General features: G+C 39.4%; 1 protein-coding gene across 2 annotated transcripts in view; it reads right to left on the bottom strand.

The window, feature by feature from the left end:
• TAFA1 (TAFA chemokine like family member 1) overlaps positions 1-17,465 on the bottom strand; it is a 573,437-nt gene that overhangs the window by 86,734 nt on the left and 469,238 nt on the right. The window lies entirely within an intron of this gene.

The following is a 17,465-nucleotide window of genomic DNA, read 5'->3' as shown; positions in this document are numbered from 1 at the left end:
GGATGATATGGATGGACCTAGAGACTATTATGTTAAGTGAAATAAGTCAGTCGGAGAAAGACAAATACCATATGATTTCACTTATATGTGGAATGTAAAAAACTGAATGAACGAGCGAAGTAAACAAAAGTGGTCTCAGAGATATAGAGGAACAACTGATTGCTGCTGGTTGGGAGGGGGTTGGGATGAGGGAGAAGGTGAAGGGATTAGACAGCATAAATACATAACTACAATATTGCCACAGGGACATGAAAGACAGTTTGAAAAATATAATTAATAATGTTGTAAATATTTTGTGTCAGATGGTCACATGTCTTGCTAGGGAGACTGCATCATGGATGGAGTAGAGGCTTGATCACTGATCACTGCACTGTACACCTGAAGCTGATGTGGTATAATATTGTATGTCAACTATAAATGAATATATATATATATATATATATAGTCATGGGACGTGGAGTATAGTGTGGGAGTGGAGTCAAGGGAAATGTAATAGATATGTATGATATTGGGGGGAGGGGGTTTGTCACCTCGAGGGGTAAAAAGTATAATTATTGCATTGTGTTGTACAGCTGAATCTAATTCTAAAATATGTGTATTTCACAATAAAAATAATAATTAAAAAAATGTAGCTTTTAACAACCAAAATGTATTCTATCTTATTAATGCTACACAATCATTAAGTTTCCTCCAGCTGCATAGTGTGATTTTCCCACTTTGGCTATCATGAACTTCCTGGTTGCAGCCCAAGAAACATCTCTTGGAGTGATTATTTCTTTTTTCTAAAGGTATTAACCCATTATGCATTAACAGCCATAAGTGTTCTCAGAAATCTGGCTGTCACAATAAGAGTAAGCAGAAAACCAGCAGAGATGGATGTATCTACTGTGCTGCCTGAGTCACATGACAATGCCACTGGAATTACCCACCTTGATGATTCCAGTGGATGGCCCAGTGGGACCACAAGGGCAACTGTCTCCTGCTTGAGAACAGATGAATATTATAACTGAGAGAGGTTTTCATTTTTAATGACATTATGATGATATGCTATGGTAGGTCTGTGCTCTGTCTAGTGCTAGAGTTTCCATAAAACCATAGAGGCCATTGTTATGGAAGGGGTGTAGAAATAAGGTTAGGAAAGAATAGGGTTCAGGCCTTCAATCCCTCTTCAAGCTGTCACTTCTATCTAAGACTCAGGAGTCAATGGGAACAGCCAGGGAAACAGAATAGACTGAATGCTGATAGGAAAAAAAGCTGGGGTCACATAGCCAGGTCCAATTAGCTGCAAATCTTTCTACGTATGTACACATGTGCAGCATAACTAGTGCGGGCCTCTTCAGGACATCCCGCCCAGGTTGCTTGTACTCTTTCTCTTCCCTATCTCGGGCCCTGAGAGCAGCTCTTCTTTATTGGTTTTATATCTTGGGTTTTGGAGAAAGATTTCATTTTAAGATATCTTCCTCTTTTTAAATATATATTTTAATATTTTGGAAAGTTTCAGTACAGTGGTTCTCAATGTGTAGTCCCCAGACCAGTAGCCTCAGAGTCACCTGAGAACTTGATGGAAATGCAAATTTTGGGGGTCCAGCCAAATTTTATGGAATCCGAAACTGTTAGTGGGGCTCAGCAACATATGTGTTCAAAAGCCACTCTAAGTCCTGCCTCTCTTGTCCCTGGCCACCTTTGTGGGTGACTATTCATTCTCTGTGTTTCTGAGGTCCAGTCCTGGGAAAGGTCAGGGGATGCTTTGCTCCTAGAACATGAAGAAGAGGAAGACATTGTCACAGAGATCTTGCGTCTGAATGCCAGTGGGTCTTTAGAAAAGTCATGACACATGTTTGCAACAGATGGCACTAGTTCATTTTTAGAAGTACTAGAGTCATTCGCATCTATGCTATTGCAATATCATTTGACAGCTGACAGTTCTAGCTTCATTCTAAAAAACAATTGAGTGATTTGGTTGAGTTTGGGAGATTTTATAACAAGTAGAAGATGGAACACCAAACTGAGCATTTTTGTCATATTTTACTGTTTTATTTCCATAAAGGGAAGAACATGCATCAAGCTTGTGGAAAGTTGCATAAAGTTTATGATGACAATGCTCTACAAGAATGTCGGTGCCAACAATGGTTCATGAAATTCCGTGCTGGTGATTTTGATCTCAATGGCGCTCCTCGGTCAGGGAGGCCCACCGAGGTTGATGACGACAAAATAAAGGCATTGATTAAGTCAAACCCACGTTATATGACACGAGAGATTGCAGAAACATTGAATGTCCATCATTCAAGCATTCATGACCACCTGAAGAAGCTGGGATACGTAAGTAAGCAAGCTCGATATTTGGGTTCTGCATGAACTCAAAGAAGTTCATTTGACAGCGCGTATAAACATCTGCAATATGCTCATTAAATGTGAGGAAAATAATCCTCTTTTGAAGCGACTGATAACTGGTGATGAGAAGTGGATTGTTTACAATAATGTGGTTCACAAACTGTTTTGGTCCCGACGTGATGATTCACCTCAAATGACATCGAATGCAGACATTCATCAGAGAAAGGTTATGCTCTCAGTGTGGTGTCTTGCTTTTTGAGCTACCAAGAAACTGAACAATCAATTTGAATGTGTACTGTCAGCAATTGGACAGTTTGAATAAATCCATCATCCAGAAACGTCCAGCACTTGTTAATTGTAAAGGAGTTGTGTTCCATTGCGACAATGCAAGACAACATACAAGTTTGATCACCCATCAAAAATTATTGGAGCTTGGATGGGATGTGTTGCCATACCCACCATACTCACCTGACCTTGTGTTGTCAGACTTCCACTTGTTTCGTTTTCTTCAAAACTCCTTGCATGGTATAATGTTCAATTCAGGTGAGGCTGTAAATCAGCACCTTGTTCAGCTTTTCACAAATAAAGATAGGTTCTTGTATGAATGAGGAATTATGAAGCTCACTGAAAGATGTCAAAAGGTTATCAAACAAAATGGGCTATATATCACTGATTGATTTTTGTTCTTTATATAAATAAGTGACCTTTGAAAAATATAGACAAACTACGTCATGACTTTTCCAATATATCTAAATATATCTAAAAATATAGGTCGACTTCCTTTATTGGGGTGGTTACACTCTTGCTGGCATCTACCCTGTACCTTATTATGCTAAAAGTCTGTCTCTTCCTGGGACTTAAATGACAATATTGGGGGGAAAATCCTTTATTTATGGAGGAACCAGGCCCTAGCAAGTGAGTGGTGAGGGGAAAAATAGAATATATTCTGCCATCCTTACACTGATTTTTTTCCCATGAGGTAAGAAGGGAGAACTTCAATGTATCAGATGGGCTAGGGTGGGACAGGATGTTCTAATGTTTCCTTCTAAATCTAGAATTCTGAGATTTGAAAATACGTATTTGTCTCTTCCCTTTTTTGACTTCACTGATGCCACATTTAACCAATTTTTAGCTCAATTTTTGCTGTAGGAAGAGGAGGCATTAAAACAAAACAAAGTGAAACAAAACAAAACCTTCTCTCTGTCCTTATGAGACCTGAAAAAATTATTTCTTAGGCCCACTTGGATACTGGAGAATGACCCTAAAGTGATCTTTTCAGAAATGATGGAGCAATTGTACATCTCTGAAGCCCCAATAAAAGGCTGTAAGTGCATTCATTTATACCTAAATAACAAAGCAGTGGTTAATTATTATGTGAATCTCAACAAACTAATATTGGAAACACAGCCCATATTTAAAGATAATGAATGCAATATAGCTTCATTATTTTTCCCAGAGACTCAGGTACCTCTGATTACACATGAGAAGTTTACCTTTATTTATCATTTTCTTTTATTTCACTGGGGATAATATTACTTCATGAGAATTTGACTGGGGCATCTCAAAATGAAAGTCTTATATGGGCAAAGAGGGAATTAGGGAAAGAGCAACAATGAGATTTCTCTGTATTGATCATATCACTCATTTCTAAGATGAGATAATACTTTATATCAACTGCAAACACTTTCATTTAGCTCCCATAAAACTAGTATTAGTTCCATTTATTTTGTCCTCAGAACGAGGATTTAGTTATATTTATTCAATTCTTAGAACGCGTATTTTGCAAAAATGAGCAGTCAAGGCTGAATCATTGCTTACTTCTCCTAAGTGCACTTAAAGATAAACAGAACAAAAAGTCATGTCTTTGAAATGAGTCCCTGCTTAAAATTTTAAATTTCTTTCTCTATAGTATAGATTCTGAACCCAAGATCAAAGTATAACAATACATAGATTTTTCAACAATATCAAGTGCTCGTAATATTCTAAAACCTATTATTTTTGTTTTTAAGTGTGGCTTTTGCTTATTGTCCCAAAGGGTGAGAATTTACTTTTTGTAGTAAATACTGTGATGTGCTACCCATGTCCCCTCAGGACCAAGATGGTCATTCTCCCAGCTCCTGAGATGGCCAATGGCTCGCTGAGAATTCACTGAAATTGCCCTCCACCGAAGAGAGCTTTCTTGCCCACAGTAATACCTCCTCTCAGGGGCACCCTACATTCAACGTCTGGCAAATGTGAGAATAGAAGGGACTGGTTCCTTGCCTAAGGAAGTACAATCTTGAATAGATACCCATGTGGATGTCTGAGGCGTTGTTCTTTCTGTATCGCAGTCCAGCTCTTCCCTTTGCCCACTGCTTCCTTGCCCCGCCTCCCCCACAGGTGTTGACTCTCAGGACATCACCCACTAGACTCTTGAAAACAAATTGAACTTAGAGTATGTAGGGAGCCGGAGGTCTGCAGTAAGGGTTAAGCCTGAGAGCTGGAGGTCTACAGTAAGGGGTAAGTCTGAAAGCTGGCAGGCTGACAGGCTCTCAGGCCCAAGTGAGCAGTGTGGGAAGGTTGGCCACTGAGGAGAAAACAGCCAAAGGCCTTGAAAGCTATAGAGTGGAAGGCCATCTTGTTAACAGTTCCTGCTTACTGCACTTTGTTTTGTCTCGCTTTGGAAAGATTGCCTCCAAGGAATTTGTTCCCTGAGAGGAGGGAGCTACTCCCTCAAGGTCCCAAAAACCTCCTACCCTAGGAAAGTTACTTTTGCTATAAAAGCTGTATACAAAAAATAAACGAGGCCACTCTCTGCCATCACCTTTGGGTGGACCTCCTGTCCCCAGCTTTCGTCTCTAGTCTCTTCCTTTTCCAGGGTCCCACCCAGTCCTCTCAGGTACCCTTTTGGTGGGCTCCTGGCTGACAAGTTAGGGACGCTTGGTTGGTGTGTGGGTTGCATCAAGAGTATGTTTCCCAGAGAACCCACCCAAGATGTTACTAAACATAAACATGAATTACCCTTTTCTGTAGGAGTAGTGATGCAGGTTTTAAAAAGTAGAAAACACTTAAAAAATGTCTCTGTTCCAAACACATAATATTCTCCCCCAAACAGCACAAACTGACTTGTGTATGGAGGGTTGGCATGTAAGACACCTGGAAATGTTATAATAGTTGTTGTCATCAAGTTGTTTATTCCTAGTTGAAAACCTATACAGCCTCTTAGGAAGAGTGGGGTGAATGATAAAGTTAGCATCAAAATCCTGAGTGCAAATGTTGGATTCTGAGTTGATGACCTTGGACAGACCACTAAACTTTCCTGAGTCCTCTTGGCAATAATAAAACAGTTAACAGTTAAGTGAAACCTTGTGAAAACAAAGCTGTAACTCTGGCTTACCAAATATCCATCTACTAATTCATACAATATGCTGCTGTAGTAAAATAAGATCAGATGATTAAATACTTCATGGATTCATCTCCTTACCCAAAAGTGATAGTGTAAACTATTTTAAAGCATGGTCCATGGGAAAATTTCATCAAAATCAATCAATGTGTTTGGCGGAAAATGCAGATTCTTGGACTCCACCCTCAGCCTATTGAAGCAGAATCTCTGGGAACTGGCATTAGAAATGCAGCATGTTAAGTGAACATTCTTGGTAATTCTTATGCAACCTGTATGGAAGAGCTGCAGAACAGGGTTGGGTCTGAGGGCTCGAGGAGGGTAAAAGAAGGTCTCAAACAGCAGCTGTTATATAACAAAGATTTGTGACTAAGAGTTCAGGTGAAGATGGATCAAATGGTTTTACATAGCATGGAAACAGCCCAAGGTTTCCAGTACCTCTTAGAAGCTCAGGAATGAGCTTTAAGTTAATGAACTCTATTAATTTAGAGCTGGAGTTGTATCAAATAGGATACCGTGAAGAAATATAGACATGAACTACCAAGTTCACAGTTACTGTGCAAGGCTATTTGAAACAGCTGACACTGTGATCTAAGACTGGGGAGGAAGCACACTGAGACCAATTGGAAGCTGATGGACTGGGAAATAGGGAGGGACCAAAGGTGTCACAGGAGTGGTAAAATTAAGTTCAGTAGAAGCGACAAAGTAGATGAAAGGAATAAAAGTTCAAAGACAGACAAGAACATTTAAGAGATAAAATATATATGGCAGCCTTATTTCTTGCAAAGATAATGCTAGAAGCCTGGCTTTTGCCTATTGCAATTCCTGGCTCAAATACAGTAGATCTTGTATTTTGAAGTTGCAGAATGTTCATTTAACAACACAATTGCAATCACTGTTGTAAATTTACAAGTTGCTATAGGTGCCCCATTGGTACTTAACATCTGTTAACCTGCTTCCACTTCCACGGGATGTGCAAAGAATTAATTTTTCATTTCAGTCCTTCTCCTTAAGCTTTATTTACTCAGATGTTCCCAAGAGCGAAGTTCATATTTCCAGCAGACTGCCAAGGAGAGAAGCTGTAGAATTTACTGCATCTTTATCAACAAAGAATAGGCATGCAGAGGATTATGGGGAATGTGAATCCCTTGACTGCCACATAAACCTGTAGCTAATTGTCATTGAAATCATGGGGTTGATGAATAACACCCCAGGAATAATGAATATTCAGCTTGACAAATAGTTCTTTTAAAATTATCTAACACAATTTTGGAATGTTGCTGTTTGTCAAATTATTCCTATGCCAGGTGCTTACACAAAATCTGTTGCCCATAGCCACATAGCCTAGCTGGGCATTTTCTCATTGAATAATGTGATAGTCTATGCAGAGAATGTAGCAGATATAATTGAGGACAAAGACATTTGTATTTGTGTGCTGCACCTACAATGCCTGTTGCCACTCTACATCTTCACCCACTTGCTTGTTCAAGCCAGCCCACGCATACCCTATCCTCTTGTTTTGGGCATCCACAATACACTAGTCACTGAGTGTAGGACAACAGGTTACAGTTTGAGCAGAATGGGAGTGAAGAGTGGCTTGAGGAAGGGTCACATTTATACGATGTGCACCATTTTTGACATTTTTGAAACATGCTGTATTTTTTTCTGATTGGAGGCATTTTCACATCCTAATATAGGACCTGTCACTCTCCAGCACAAATTACATGAGAGTAAGAGGAGACTGCAGTGGCCCTCTTGTCAAGACAGAGGGTTTCGGGCACCACCTCTGACCCACTCAAACCTTATCATTTGTAAAAAGAATTTGAAAATCTTGAGTTGGGTAACTGTCAAGGTTAGCAAGTGCTTAAGTGTCTAGAGATTAATCCAGTTTTTCAATCTTAGTGAAATAAAGCAATGCCATAGCAGTGAGGAAGGGGGAAAAAATGAGTATCTGGCTACATGTAGTGTTTCAAATGAATTTACATTATCATTCAAAGAGGTGAGTGGATGAGTCCATGATTGACAACTACAGAATTCAACATTTACAATTCCCTCTTCAGGGATATTCAGAATTGATTGAAAAAGAATGCAGTGTTTAGGAGCTACTCAGGGGTACTTTCAATAAAATGCTTTAAATAATGATTGTCCAAAGATTGCTAGACACTTTGTAAATGTCAGAAACACATTAAATATGTTAAATGGGCATGTTCAATATCTAGAAAACAACACAAGTGATTTACAATCAATTTCACACATGCCCAGGAATGCCTCCCTGATGGAAGACAAAAATGTCCTCTTTGACCGGAGCACACCAATCCCAAGTCTTCATTTTGGTACAATATTTAAATTCATAACACATTGTGCTCAAAACACATTGTGGGGTATCCATACAGTAAGATACATGCTTGGGTGCTGAATAAAAATTCGGTGTTGAATATGCTCTCTATGGCTGAGTAAAGATACATTTCACTAAAAGTGGGGTGAAAGAGAAAGTAACTTGGCTCCTTGAAGTTAAATTCCTGTTCTCTGACTCACGCTCTTTCTCTCACATCCTTACTCTTCACCATCATCGAGGCACTCAGGCACTTGGTCCCTTTATTTTCTCCCATCCCATCATCCCCTGGCTTCTCATTCTTTCTTGGGTGACCATTTGAACTCTCTCATAAACCATCTAGATTCCTTCAGTTTTATTTTGCCTTCAGTCATGGCCAGAAAAACCTTGATGAAGAAACAGCATCTTTTCACCATAAAATGTCTGGTCTCCGATCTCAGAGACCAGTAAGGGCCATCAGAACTGTCCCTTACTCTTTACCTTTTTTATCAGCCTGTCTCATTTTGAAGTGCTCATTGACTATTCCATACCTCCACTTCTCTCCGCAAGCCCTCACAACTCTCTTGGCAGATGGCTGTCTGGTGAAGAGTGTAATTCATCAGCATGGTCTTTCTCAACTTTCCATTCAGTGTCTTTATACATGTGCACATCCACTGCTCAGGTTTTCCCATTTTAGAGGTTGAGTTTTGCTCTTCTTTTTCAAAGCCCACTACTCTGTACTTTGAACATAGTAAGTGCTAAATACATAATTTGTTTAATGTACAAATGGAGAGAGGAAATAATAGGAATATGAGTTTAGGGATAATGGTCTCCTAACTTTTGTTTTCTTTGTAATATAGGAGTGCCTTCAACAACATCTCTTTTCCCCTCTTTTGAGACATCACTGAATTGGTAATTTATTTTCTCCTGTATTCCTTCAAGTTTTTCTTCTATTGACAATTTCCTTTAAGTCTTATTAATATGTTCAAGTTTTTACCATTCTAGGTACCAGTCAATTTCTCTTCTCCCCTCATAACTATCATTTAATGAATATTTCTTGGAGAGCTTATAAACTGTGAGATACTGTGGCTTAAAGAACTATCTAGTCTCACAATATTTATTTCCTGGCTGCCATTCACCGCATGAGTGGAGTGATCAGATATAATTTATATTTCAATCTGGCAAGGAAGAGCTTCTAGGAGAGGATGTTGGGATGACAGGCACACACTGGGTCATCTTATTTACTACCCACTGCGATATGGAACGATGTGTGACAGTAATGAAATCAAGAGCCTGGACTCTGCAGCTAGACTGCCTGAGCTTTAAACTTTGGCTCCATCACTTCCTGTGTTTCCTTGGGAAAATTATGTAACCTCTCTGTCCCTTAGTTTTCTCACTGTAATATGGGGATAACCATAGTACCTATTTCTAAGATTATTGCTTTAAATGGATTAAAAGGTAAGGCACTTAAAACTCTGCCTGTCATGTAGTAAGTGTTGTGTAATTATTATTGTTATCTGGCATTGTCCCTGTAACTACTGATACTGCTTTCATTAAGATGAACAATGAACTCCAAATCCTCAAAATGAATGGACTGTCTTTACTTCTTATTGCATTTTATACTTCTTAAAAAGTCAACTCCTTTGGCCTCCACAATATTCTCATCTCTGAGTTCTTTCCATTCATATCTGGTTGTTTTATTTTATCCTGGGTCCATTTTGTGGGATCTACTCTTTAAATGTGCCATTCACTGGGCATTTGCTCATGAGCCATTTTTGAATATCAGACTCTCTGTGAGTGATGGAATTCACTCTCATGGCTTCACCTACCAACCATCTGCTGCTGACTTATTAAATCCAGGCATTTAACTCAGATCTCTCCACTGATTTTATGTTTTCATACCAAACTTTCTGCTCAATAGTGCTATTGGCATGTCCCAACTTTTCCTCTAACTCAACAAGTCTAAAACTGATTGCATCATTACCCTAAACATGCCTTTTCTTTCTTATTCCTTTAGTTGACTGAACCACGAGCAGCCCCTAAGTATGAAGTGGAAACCAGGGAAATCATCCTCTTACCCTCAAATCAATGAATCATGGACCCTGTGATTTCATAATCTATGGATTGTGTGAACCCACCCCTCCTTTCCACCTTCAGGACCATAGTTTTAACTCACTCTAATCATTCCTTGCTTAGAGTGAATTCCTTGCTTAGAGTAATCACCCAACTGTTCTCTCTTTCTTCAGTTTTGTTCCAAGAAATCTGTCTTTTTATGAGTTCATCAGTCCATATTGTTCATGACAAGAGGGGCTACAAACTCAAATGTCAAGCTTTGGGCAGGTATGTGAGTATGTGAAGCAGACTAGAATAAGAAATGAAACATGGTTTCTCATTTTTATTGAAATATGTGGTACTATTGGTCTATCTTTCACTTCCCCATTTTGACACAGACATGAGTATAGAGAAATATTTCTTTATTATAAGAAGAAGGTGCTGTAAGCTTGATGCTAAATGGGCATACTCTTATCATTCATTGGACATTGGCAACAAAACAGCATAATGTGACCAAGGACATGTCCAGTCTAAACGGGACAGCCAACCATGGTCCATAGACACCTTGTGGAATATGAACTCTGAGATGTCGGATCTTTCAATGTTTTTGAGGGAAGGTAGTCACCAGCTTTTTAAATATAGGAAGACTTTTAAAATTTAATATACTGGCCAAACACATATGTAGATTTTTCCTGAGGGTCACACATTTGCAACCTTTTTCTAAAACATAAATTTGACCATGTAAATCACCTACTCAGAAGATATTTAGGTCTCCCATCTTCTACAGAATATGGTCCAAGATCCTTAGCACAGCAGGTAAGAACTTCCATGTTCTGGCCCCTACCTCTCCCCCCTTATCTCTCAAAAATCTCTCTCCCTTCTAGTACTTTGTGCTCTGGCAATAGCAAAATGAATCACATTTACTGCATACATAAACCCATATCTTACTTCTGTGACACTTGTGGTTCCCTCTAAGTGGAACATCAATACCTCTTTCTTTGCCTGATTAACTCCTCTTCAACCCTTTAGGCCTGGTGTGTCCCCTCCTGCCGGAAGCTTTCCTGGACTCTCCTCTGTACACTTCCCTTTCATTCTACTTTCCTCACAATTTGTGATGTGTTTGTTTTTCCCACAGTAGACTTCAACCTTCTTGAAGACAGGGGCCTGTCTCACTCATATTTGCACCTTAATATGGAACCTATCCCGGTGTAGACACAGAATAGGCAGTCAATAGAAGGTTGTTTTTTGTTTTTTTTTAACAGTATGAATGGAAGCTGACTAACTCGCTACTCAAATTTTTTTACTACCTTGTAGCAGCTTCTCAAATAACAATCAAGTTCTCTTAGAATTAATAAAGGGTTTTACACCTTACAGTCATTTCCAGTGATTTTATTTTTTCTTCTTCTTTACATCATTCCTATAAGAGGCTTATTTTCATTTTGTAGTGAGAAAATTAAAACTCAGAGAGGTTAGGAGATTTATTCAGGTTACACAATTACAAAGACATTATTAAATTGTACTTCTTTTCATATCCAGTTTTCCTTTTAGAACACCAGAGCTACTCTTATTATCATTCAAAGTTTCAGCAGATAGAATGCAGAGGGTCTATGACCTTAAGTGGGAAACAAATTATGTCTTTACTTTCATTAACCTTTAACTAAAATTTGGAATCTCCTTCAATTACATAAGAAGACAAAAACCACACCAGAATCAGCAGTGCCTGTGACTATCACACATGGAGATCACAAATATTTTCATGTCACCGTGAAGCTGGTGCAGATTCTTTAAAATATTATTTATGCTTTTTACTATTTCAAAACTATGACTGCTACTAGACTCACGGATGAATCTTATTTACTTAATTAATAAAGTAGTGTGCATATTATTTTCTTACAAATTCACTACTAAAATATTTTAAGACCTGGATTTCAATGTATTTGACTCTCTTAGTTACCCATGTGTTTTATGATTTACAGCATTATCCTGAGAAGGGGTCTGTGAGTGTTATAGGACTGTTAAGGGCTCTGTGGCACAAAACAGATTAAGAAGCCCTGAGACTTCCATTTGATGTCTCCCATTCAGCAGGAGATTACCCGGCAGGCAAAGGTCTGTCACACAAGGCCTGCTGTCTCAGCAGGACTGGGCACACCCTCCACAGACTGCGCAGCACACTTCCTGGGCTCACATCCCAGCTCTGCCACTTAAAAATACTGAAAGTGTGGACTGGCAAACCATTTAACCCTGTTGTTTGAGTTCCCTCGTGTGTACTGTCTTACAGGATTGCTGCACGATTAGCCAAGGTAATGTACATAATGTATTCAGGTCTGTACCTGGCAAGTCGTGCTATATGTGTTGATTCTTCTGATTACTATTTGTAACATTCTCTCCTTCTGACGCAGAACATCACTTCAGAATCCTTCTCAACACAGCCTGGCAGCAGCCACTAGCAATTGATTAGAGGTGACTGGAAAGGAGGAAATTAGTTGTCAGCCTTGGAATTACTCAGTTTATAGGCCTGGGCTCGCTTCTCCATGTTTCGAGTTACACTTCTTAATTTTTAATTTTTTCTATACTTTTTAATTTTCAACTGTTGTCCATACTCATCTACCTATTGTCTATATTTTAGAAATGAGTTTATGGCTTGTTAATGCTCAGATCAGAGACTAGAGAATTCAGGGGCAATGGGCCTAGGTACCTAGGGCAGCAGTGTTTTTTTGTGGAGTAGACAAGAGGCTCACGAGGGTGAATAAGCGGAACCAGAGCAAGTGACACATTATGGCTGAATCGAATGATCAAATCCAGAAAATCTGGTGGAGGGACTTTGCAGTGTGCAGAGAGGAGCAGCTGGCAGTTTGGTTGTTAGTCCAAGGTTCAGTCCTGGTTCTGGTATTCACTAGTGGGTGAACTTGAGTAAGTCCTTTTAGGTCTCTAAGCTTAATTTCCTTTTCAATAGAATTAAACAATGCTACTGCTGCTGTCACAAGGGTGCTATGATGTGTGTTGGAGCTGATAAGCGTAAATATAAGAACAGAACATGGAACATTCAGGGATACTCCACAAATGCTTGTTTCCTTTTCTTTACCTCACTTTTAAAGTATGGGACATCATTCCAATATTATATAAATCCTTTTAAAATTTCTTATCCAAATGATGACAGCAAATGACACACCATCACTAAAGAGAATTTGGTTCCTCACCCTTTACTGTTGGACAAACTCAGAAATGCAACAGACTGATATTTGATGTTCCTAAGTGAAGTGCAGCGATCAAAGCCAAGAAGTCACCAGAATGACACAGTCTTCTCACTCCCAATAATTTTACTCCACTGTGGAGGACCTCAGCAAGTAGTGATTGTATTTAGATATTTGGTTCTGTCTGATGGACACATTGTTTCCCTTCCCACGCATCAGCTGCAGAGGAGCATGTGTGTCTGATTAACTAAACATCACATTGATGGAGTGAGTGTCTTTTCCTAACCACGGTGTCTTTTCCAGGAGCAAAAGGTTTTAGAGGAATGCTGACTTTGTGATTCTTTTTATATGTAAGTCTTCTATTCATCTAGTATAAATTGGGTACTGAAGTGTGTAATTCAATTCTGTTTAATTTTTACTTTTTAATGACAAGCATATTTAAATGATTTGTCCTTATAATAGACTATGCTGTTGGTGAGCTCATAGCTAATCCCTAACTCAAGGCAATAAAGGGAACCTACAGGAGTACAGATGGACGGGAAAGGGCCAGGTCTCTTGCTGTCTTCTTCCACACTCACTTCCCTATTCTTTAGCCAGGTGATTAGCAAACGTTCTGTAAAAGAACAGACATTAAATATTCTCAGGTCTCTGTTGGGATGATTCATCTCTGTCATTGTGGTGTGAAAGCAGCCATGGACAATGAGTAAACAAATGAGCATGGCTGTGTTCCAATAAAACTTTATTTACAAAAACAAATGGTAGGTCAGACAGGGGCTGCAAGATATACTTTTCCAACCTCTGCTTTAGGCTAGTGGTGCTCAGAGTGGGACCTCAAGAGCAGCAGCAGCATCACTCAGAGACTTGGAGACATGCACATTGCTGAGCCTAGATGTACAGAGTCCAAAACCTTAAAAAGGAGGCCCAGCAATCTGTGCTCTAAGGAGCTCTCTAGGTGATTCTGATGCATGGGAACTGCTGGTTCAGCCTCAGGGACCATATGCCTGATCCAAATGCTAGAACTCAGCAACATGTTTTCATGCTCAGTGCTAATTTTAATGTCTGCAACAGCATCAGTATTTATATATTCGTTTAATATAAGTTAGCCATAGATAATTCCGCAGAGAAAATTAGCTTGCCCATACTTCATTGCATAGATCATTTGTTCATTTGTTGACTAATTAAAATAATAATCTTGTAAAGTAGATAATCCTTTAGTGCTAAATTCTACAAAGGTATCACCCCACAAATTTAGATCAAATTATGCATGTTTGATGCACAGTCAGAAGATTTTCTTCCAAATGGATTGGAGTGGTTGATATCAGTTTCGCAAAATGCAAAATTAAAAATGGCAGAAATAGACCTGTATTATACATAATTTGCTAAGCAGGTGTGTTAGTAAATCAGCTAGTATTGCAGTAAAGAAAATATAATGCACAAATGCAAAGTTTATAAAGCATAAACAGCCTTACATGTCAGCATGTCCAAATCTTGTCTAATTATCACTGGATTACTATAATAATTAGAAACAAGTAGTGACTACACTTCTCAAGATAACTTTTCACACTCATTTTAAATTACTGGACAGTTATTGGTTGATAAATACATTATTTAAATATATCATTTAATAAAACAACCTTGTAAAATAGGTGGTGCTATCAATATCTTATACATAACAAAGTTTGATATTGAGAAAGGGTATAGTAATGCTTGAGACTATAGGGATTGCAAATAGTAAAGGTGGAATTTGAACCCATTTTATGATATATGTCCATAGCAAAATATTCATATCCCTTCAAATATTCTCAGGGAGAGAGAGTTCAATGGTCAGTTCTTCACTGAAGGTTGGTGTTGCATTGTTACTGAAAAGCCCAGGTAAGAACTACATTTCCCAGGCTCCCTTCATTTAGAGGGTCATGTGACTCCTCCTGGTGTCCTGGTGTATGGCATGTAAGTGGAAATAACGAGGGTGAGAGCAAAGAAATGATGCAGGCTAGAGAACAGTTTCTAGGAAATAACATTGGAAGTAATCACTGGTGAGTAGACATTATGGAGAAAAAAATAGATCAGGAGCCATCTGAGTGTTTGAGGAAACTGCTGTCCCAACAACAGCAAGCTCAGATTAAAAAAAAAAGTATTAGCTATATGAGCTTAAAACAACTGTATGAGCCCTTGGGCTCCCAAATTAGTATAAATAAGAAGTATGCTGTGAAAGCTGTTGATCCCCAAGGAGGGTACATTGCCTGATGCACCCTTCAGTTGAGGCCCTGGAGGATGATGGACAAGGAAACCCTACCTGACGACAGAGGAAGGGCCATGGAATGGACCGAGGAGTTCCCCCCACACACACTACCAGGGCAGGGATTCCTACACTGCCCGTTGGGTAGGATTTCAGATTGTTAGGAAATGGTGATTGCTGTTTCTTTTCCACTCAACCCTGCTGTCTTGCAAAGATTCTATTTTCATGCTCCCTTGCAACAAGGTGGGACCATTCATCAATGGAATGAGAGTAGAAATGAGGTGGGTATTTCTGGGCCAAGGAGGATAAGAGGTAGGTGGGCCTTCTTCACTGTCTGCCACTTGATGTGGATGCTCTCAGTAGCCATGCATGGCAGAGCCATAATCTGGAAGGATCGAGGCTTCCTTAATCACCACCTGGAGGAAAGCCTCCTGCCCGTGAATCAGGTTTTAGGTGGGTAAGAAGGAAACTTCTGCCATGGTAAGCTGCTGAATCAAGCAGCTGGGGGCGGACAGGAGCATACCATCAGATTACTGACCCTCTATCTTTATCAGATGCGTGGCGGAGAGAAACAGTCTTTAGGAAAGATTGCTGTGGGATACTTATCGGTTCCCTTTTCTAGGCACTAAACCTTTTTCTGGTTTCAGTCAGACTAGCGGAATACCGATGCATGCACTGGGTTATTTTGCATACACAACCTCTGAAATTACTTTGATTGACTTGTGGGAGGCCATCAGCCCACTCTGAGGAATGTTGGCAAAGTTTCCCATGGATTTTGTGATAGATAGTGCAGGTCACCTCCTCCCCCCTTTCTCTTCCTCTTTTCACTCACTAAATATGTGTTAGCAGCCACTATGGGTCATATGCTCTCTTGAGGTGTTTGGATGTGATGAAGATACTACTATTTCATGTAGCCCTTTTCATTTAAACCCGGAGACACTTCTTTCTAGCATTGTGCCAGAAATAGCTGTTTCTCTCCTAAGCAATTTCTTGGATTAAGCTAAGAACCTTCTAAATTTTACAACCAATCTTGTTTCCCCCTTTACATTTCTTGTAGAAGGCTTAAAGCCAATTTGTGGCCCTCCACTGGCATTCGTACAGGCTCTGTGGCCTCTCTGTACGCTGGCTTCCCTCCTGGCCTCTTTTTCTGTCTCCTACCCTCATTTTCACTGTACCCACTTCTTTCATGTCTATATTACATTTTACCTTTCCTTGCCATGTGGGATGCAACCATATAAATTACCTTTCATCTTTTCTGGACTATTTATATATGAAAAATGAAAAGAAAAGAAACACTTTTCAGCACCATCTAGAGGTTCCTGATAAAGCAGGCTAAATCTGGACAACAGAGTGGCCTTGGCTGCATCTGTGGCTGAAAGCCAAGGTGTCTCAAGGATGTGCATTCTCCCTGAGCACTAGGGGTTATTAATACCCAGTTCATTGTCGAAGCTCTACGGTCTTTAACCCCACCTTTTCACAGAGACATCTGTTGGTTCCACATTCGTGTTAAACTCAAATCAGAGCCCAAGTTTTGGAATGGACTCTGACCAATCCTTTAATGTATTCTATACTATTTTGTACAATATACACCTGCTTGCCTCACATTTGGGGATCATGTTATTAGATGATCAATTAATGGACACTTGTTCAAATTTAAACATTAGCCAGGAACTTAAGAAAGCAATTTAGCCCCAACTTGCCTGTCTAAATGTTTTTTCTTATTATTCCCTGAGGCACCAGCCAAACTAATTGGTGCCCTTGAAGCATGTGCAGTGATTTTCATCTCTGTATCTGTCTTTCTCCTGTTAACTGCACCTGGGTTAAGAACAGTAGGTTACATTCATCGAGCACTTGTCTGCCAGGAATGTATATAAATCCCTTTACTTGTTAACTCATTTAATTCTTGTGTTGATACTATCAGCTATATGTTATTATTTTCCCCATTTTGCAGATGAGAAAACTGTG

This window comes from Hipposideros armiger, unplaced genomic scaffold (assembly GCF_001890085.2).
Source record: "Hipposideros armiger isolate ML-2016 unplaced genomic scaffold, ASM189008v1 scaffold_334, whole genome shotgun sequence".
Lineage (NCBI taxonomy): Eukaryota > Metazoa > Chordata > Mammalia > Chiroptera > Hipposideridae > Hipposideros > Hipposideros armiger.
Note: the sequence above shows the minus strand (reverse complement) of the source record. Positions and strands in the feature narration are given on the sequence as shown.